Here is a 6,407-nt window from a genome sequence, read left to right on the forward strand (position 1 = left end):
ACATCCTAAATCTCACATCAAGCCTTTTCTTTCTTGCCAATAGACCTGTGGTTCACAGTTCGCTTTTTTTCCTTTTCTTTTTTTACATCAAGCACCACCAAAAAATGTTTACATTTAAAAGAAAGAACCACCGTCATGACCAATATTAAAATACCACAGTAGCTTAATAAGCCCAAGTGTTCAGCAAAGCTAAGCAAATTTATTTATACGGCGCATTTCATACACAAGGTAACTCAATGTCCTTTACATGATTAAATGCGTTTAAAAACAAAGGGAACGCATTGAAAACAGAGAGAGAAAAATAAGAGTACAAATAAAACAGCGTACAGTGCAAGAAATATCATTTAAAAGTGGAAATGCTCTCAAAAGCATGAGGAAAAACGAAGAGTTTTTAAACTGGACTTAAAAACATTCACACTGACGACACTTCTGTTGGGCAATTTATTCCATTTGTGTGCAACATAATAGCTAAATGCCGCTTCACCATATTTGCTTTGGACTCTGCGCTCCACTATTTGACACGAGTCTGTAGATCTCAGAGCCCGACTGGGTTTATATTCCATTAGCATTTCTTTCATGTATTCAGAGACCTAAACCATTTAGTAATTTATAGACCAGTAGCAGAACTTTAAAATATATTCTAAAACTGACTGGGAACCAGTGTAAAGACTTGAGAATTGGAGTAATATGCTCTGTCTACTTTGTTTAGGTCAGAACCCGAGCCGCACCATTCTGAATGAGCTGCAGCTGTTTAATGCTCTTTTGGGAGAGTCCAGTCAGAGGACCATTACAATAGTCAAGTCTACTTGAGATAAAAGCATGGATGAGCTTCTCCTGGTCTACTTGGCACATGCAAGCCTTCATTATGGATATGTTCTTCAGCTGGTAGAAGGCAGTTTTATTAAGTTGATTTGACTGTTGAAAGTCAGGTCAGAATCTTATCAGTACACAAGGTTTCGGACTTGGTCTTTGGTTTTTAAAGATAGTGACTCCAGGTATTTACTGACAGCAATCCCATTTTATTTATTGCCAAAAAACATTATCTCAGTTTTGTTGTGGTTTAATTGAAGACAATTTTGGCTCATCCAGTTGTTGATCTGTTTTAGACATCGACACAACACGTCAATTGGACTGTAGTCATCTGGAGACACTGCTACATATAACTGTCCGCCATCTGCATGGCTATAATAGTCAAAACGAAAGTTCTGAAGAATTTGACCTGAGGGTAGCATATACAAGCTGAACAGGAGGGGTCCAAGAACTGACCCTTGAGCGATCCCATAGGTCATTGCCATTTGATGAAATTGAACATTTCCAATGGTTATAATATAACTCCTTTCCTCCAGGTAGGACCTGCACCATTTAAGGACTGTTCCATTTAGTCCTACTCACGTTTCCAACCTGTTCAGCAGTATATTATGATCTACCGTATCAAAAGCCGCACTGAGGTCCAACAGCACAAGAATTGACACTTTTCCCTAGTCAGTATTCAACCTTATATCATTAATGGCAGCTACTTTAAGAGCTTTAGGAAACTCGCCTGAGCAATTGATTATTTGTTTCAAGACTTCGCAGTAGCTTTGAAAAAGTCAGATGGTATTGAGTCAAGACAGCTCGCCAATGGTTTCAGCTGCTGAACTGTTTTCTCTCAGTTTTTTGGTCAACTAACAAATTCCTGGGTGGATTCAGATGTAGTGTCATTTTATCATTCTGCTGATTCGTGCTGATATTTAACCTGATGGATTGTATTTCCTCCGTCCATTTTCTGTACCCCTTTTCCTCACTCGGGTCGCGGGCGGGCTGGAGCCTATCCCAGGTCTCTTTGGACGTGGATTGTATTTTTTTTCACTCAAATAACAAGCAAATTAATTGCATTTATCTGCTGTTCGGTGTTCTGGAGCTATCTGATTTTTTTGGGTGGGGGGGGGGGGGGGGGGGTTATGAACTTGTCAAACACAGCAAACGGAGTGCGCGTATTGTTGAAGTTCTTACAGATGAAACTCCACTGTGACATAGTAAAACTGTTCCGGCATAAAAGGGATACAGATTTTCCATTTGGCTTGAACTAACAGCCGAACAGGACAAAAAAAAAGAAGTTTTTATTGATGATTTCAGAAAAGTGTTGCTGTCTAGTCTTGACAGCATCAGTGCTTGGATGATAAAATTGAAAAATAAAATGCGCTTTCTAAATTAAGCGTGTAGCACAACAGCACAACCTGTGGTTTACTTAATGACTTATGCCTATCCTCTTGGGACGTAGGCCACCTACAAGATTCCTCCAAACAGGTTGGTCCTGTGCCAGTCTCTACACTCCCTCCAGGCGAGCAGGATAAATCGAGTGGATGTTGCAAATACCTGTAATTGTACAGAGAAAATATCAAGACTGTGTGGTAGCATAGGCATTTTGTTTATTGCTATTTCCTGAATTAATTAACCAGTCCCTCGAGGCTAAAGTTAACTTTCTGAATTTCCACCATGTCAATTTTGAATCATTTTACCTGTTGAAATAAATTACAGGCGGTGTTCCGTCTCTTACCTCACGCAAAATCTTTTCAACTGAGACTTAACACATTCAAACAACCGCAGTAGAGAAGAAGGCTAAAAGCCTCATTCAAGCCTTTTATCCAGTTGTCTCAATCGCTCTGCCTTGGTCAAAAGACAGTGGTGCCATCAGAGAAAGTGCCAGCTTTTGTCATCCGGAACTATGTGTGACGTCAGGGTGAAATGTCCTATACAGTACAGCAGAATTATCCACCTCAATTTGGATTTTGAAGTATCCAAATAAAGGATCCACTTTGCTGGAGAACCACTGAAGCCATATTAGTGCATTTGGAGGCAAGCCAGAGGCCCATCAGGGCACTGACATTGCCACAGGGCCCAGTGACCATCAACACAACCCGGCGGCCACTTGGATTGAAACATTATGATCACTGAGCATACGCTCAACATGCAGGCTGTGAGAATGAAGACTTTCTGGACCGTTTTACGGATGGACAGCCACTTAGTTCAACTATGTGCTAGGGAGTCTAAATATCTGATGCCAGCTGACCTGTGTGCATCATCCTCTTGACCTCATCTCTTCATTCTTCAAAAGTCTATTTGTTTTGTTTTAAATAGCTGAGCCAGCTGCATCCACATTGTGTTTCTGCACAGCAGACTGAATGACAAGACATTTAGTCTTGGGGATAATGGCTGACTGGTTAGAACATCTGCCTCACAGTTCTGAGGCCTCGCCTGTGTGGAGTTTGAATGTTCTCTCCCGTACTTGTGTGGGTTTTCTCTGGGTACTACATCCCAAAAACATGCACGGTAGGTTAATTGACGACTCTAAATTGCACATAGGTGTCCATGTGAGTGTGAATGATTGTTTGTCTATATGTGCGCTGTGATTGGCTGGCGACCAGTTTAGGGAGTACCCCACCTCTCGCCCGAAGATAGCTGGGATAGGCTCCAGCACGCTCGCGACCCTAGTGAGGATAACCGGTGCTGAAAATGGATGGATGGATGGGTAATGTAAATTTTCATCAATACTGTTTCGAATTATTGACCACATTTATGCTATTTAGCTGAGGGGACATTTTGTAAATTTTATATTTGAGTCAGTTATGTGTGTGTGGCCCATTTGCTATTTATAGAAGTAACAAATGATTTCACTGATTTATTATGACAGCTTTATGTGCAAAGTTTACATTTTCATGGCCATATTTGGCTTAATTTTATATGGCAAGGAACTATATATGGAAAGCTAAACTTACAGTACTACAGTTTAAGGCACTAGAACCATATGAGTTCTCCCAGCCAATCTGTGAAGAAAGCAAATCATAATAATGGAAAACGTATAATAATAGCAGCATGAGCACGGTGTGCTAGTGGTGAGCATGTCTGCCTCACAGTCCTGGGGTTCAGGGTTTTAACCTCAGCTCTGGCCTTTGTGTGTGTGAGTTTGCATGTTCTTGCGCTGCTTGCCTTGGTTTTCTCCAGGTACTCCCACATACTCAAAACATGCATGTTAGGTTCAGTGAAGACTCTAAATTGCCCATAGGTGTGAATGTGAGACTGAATTGTTGTTTGTCAGTATGTGCAATGCGATTAGCTGGTGACCAGTCCAGGGTGTACCCCGCCTCTCACACAAACTCATCTTGGATAGGCTGCAGCTCACCCGTAACCAAAATGAGGATCAATGCTATATAGGATGGATGGATGATACGACTTGTATATGGAAAAAAGTTATTGAAGTCAAAGAGTTGCACATTTTCCAGACATCCGTACAGTTATCTGACTCTATATGTGCCACTGGCGACCAATTCAGGGTGTCGTCTGCCTTTCGCCCAAAGTTGGCTGGGATAGGCGCTATCTCTCTGCAAACCTGAACAGAATAAGTAGAATAACAGGATGGTTGTACGGATGGATGGATGTCAAAAAGCTTAGTAATTAACAACAGTAATTTTTTTTTTTTTTTTAGTTTTTTCTGGGATTGAAATTTAGAGTTCTCATTTATCTAAAGGGTTAACATAACATAACATAACATAACATAACATAACATAACATAACATAACATAACATAACATAACATAACATAACAGAGCCTAGCCTAGCCTAGCCGAGCCGAGCCTAGCCTAGCCTAGCCTAGCACAGCACTACAGAGTACAACACAACACATTTTGTTCCGTTGGACCGTTCCTGTGACCTATATGGCCTTTGATTCATATATAAATTGGATTTTATACACTCTGTATCCTTCCAAGTGTTTCCATGGGTAAAACGGCTAAACAGTGCCATCCTCTGGCCATTGTGGGTATTCTGCTGGAGACACTGGTAAAAATAATTTTAACCATCCATCCATCCAACCAGAAATTTTCTTCAAAGTTTATCCTGTTCCAGGTTACAGGGAAGTTGGAGTGTATCCCAGCTGACTTTGGACAAGAGGCAAGGTAAACCCTGAACTGATCACCTGTCAATGAATGGTCACATATTGACAAACGGCCGTTCACACTCACATTTGCGGCGATGGACAATTTAGTCTCCAGGGAACCGAACGTACATGTTTTTGGAGTGTGACATAAAAGCAAAAACGTACAGGTTCCACCGAGACTTGAACTCGGATCACTGGATTCAGAGTCCAGAGTGCTAACCATTACACCATGGAACCTTGGGCAACTATGATGGGTGTTTGTAGTGTCACAACATTGCTGAGTGACGGGTGGGGGGCCAGTTAGATGACCTCCTATTTTGGCCTTTTGCGTGTTCACATGCCCCACTCATGTGAAAGACAACCCCCACCTCCGTCACCAATTTACAAACCTCACTCATGTTTAACTGCATCCAGACATTATATTTTACCATACAAAGGCTCCTTGTCTTATCACGCTATAGAGTTTTCCTGCAAGAGATTAACCCTTGTAATGTTTTGTGAGACAAACACTGAATAATTGACAATCTATCTAATCTTAAAGAGTGGTTAAAATCACGGGGTTGAGAGGAAAGTCTTTCTAGAGGAAATGTAAATTCAGTCTCCTCCCACAAAAATGCATAGTGGATGGGTATACTGTAGGTTTAATACATTTTATACGCATATTATGGATGTTGGCCTTGGAGGAACTCTACTCTCAACCAACCAACTGTGAGTACCAAGAGTACCGCAAACTGTCTTGATCAAAATCATAAAGCACAAGATCCTGATTATTTGTGTTATGAGACGCTCTGCTGAAGTACCATCACTGTTTTCACATCTTAAGGACTTCAGGAATTGTTTGTTTAAAAAGAACAAAGGGTCCTAGGCAAGTTGCGAAAGTTGAATGTTAATCTGTATGCATCCAATTTCACATAAAATAGTCAGTAAAATATTAACTGGAAATGTATAAAGCTGTCTAAATGTAATAATAAAAGATAAATGAAACTGCTTTGTTTTTACGACAACAACCGGATTTTCTTCATTTACCACAATAGAATAATAGGTTTGTTTGTTGTTTTTTTTAGTCACAAATGTCTTCTCAAACCCATAGAATTATTCTGCAATGTGGCCCTACATCGTTTTAGTAAATAAACAAAATTATGCACACCATCATTAGATCCAGCGTCATCTGCCTAAAAACGATAGTAATGCTATGTTTTGAGGGACACAGTCGAAATATATTTCTGCATTTTTTTTTCTATCAGTGCAAGTTACATTGACGAGAACTGCATCATACTGAGTGTGGCCTCTAAAAATTTCATTACTTTATTTGGCTACATGAGAAACCCGCAACAGTATGAGGTACAACACGCCTAAAAAAGTTGATAATCTACAAGACAAGAGAGCATTTTTGCCCTGTATTTTGCCCAATAAATCATCTATCGTATAAAATCATATTTGTTTACATCTGGAAACGTGTGGATGCTGCAGTGATTCTGTCAAAGTTTAGATAAGG

At 40.3% G+C, this 6,407-nt stretch overlaps 1 non-coding gene across 1 annotated transcript; it reads right to left on the bottom strand.

Annotated features, from left to right (window-relative positions):
- Positions 1-5,077: 5,077 nt before the first annotated feature.
- trnaq-cug (transfer RNA glutamine (anticodon CUG)) lies at positions 5,078-5,149 on the bottom strand. Its single transcript has one exon. It is a non-coding gene; the product is annotated as a tRNA-Gln (tRNA).
- Between the last annotated feature and the right edge of the window lie 1,258 nt (positions 5,150-6,407).

Source organism: Phycodurus eques, chromosome 11 (assembly GCF_024500275.1).
Source record: "Phycodurus eques isolate BA_2022a chromosome 11, UOR_Pequ_1.1, whole genome shotgun sequence".
NCBI lineage: Eukaryota > Metazoa > Chordata > Actinopteri > Syngnathiformes > Syngnathidae > Phycodurus > Phycodurus eques.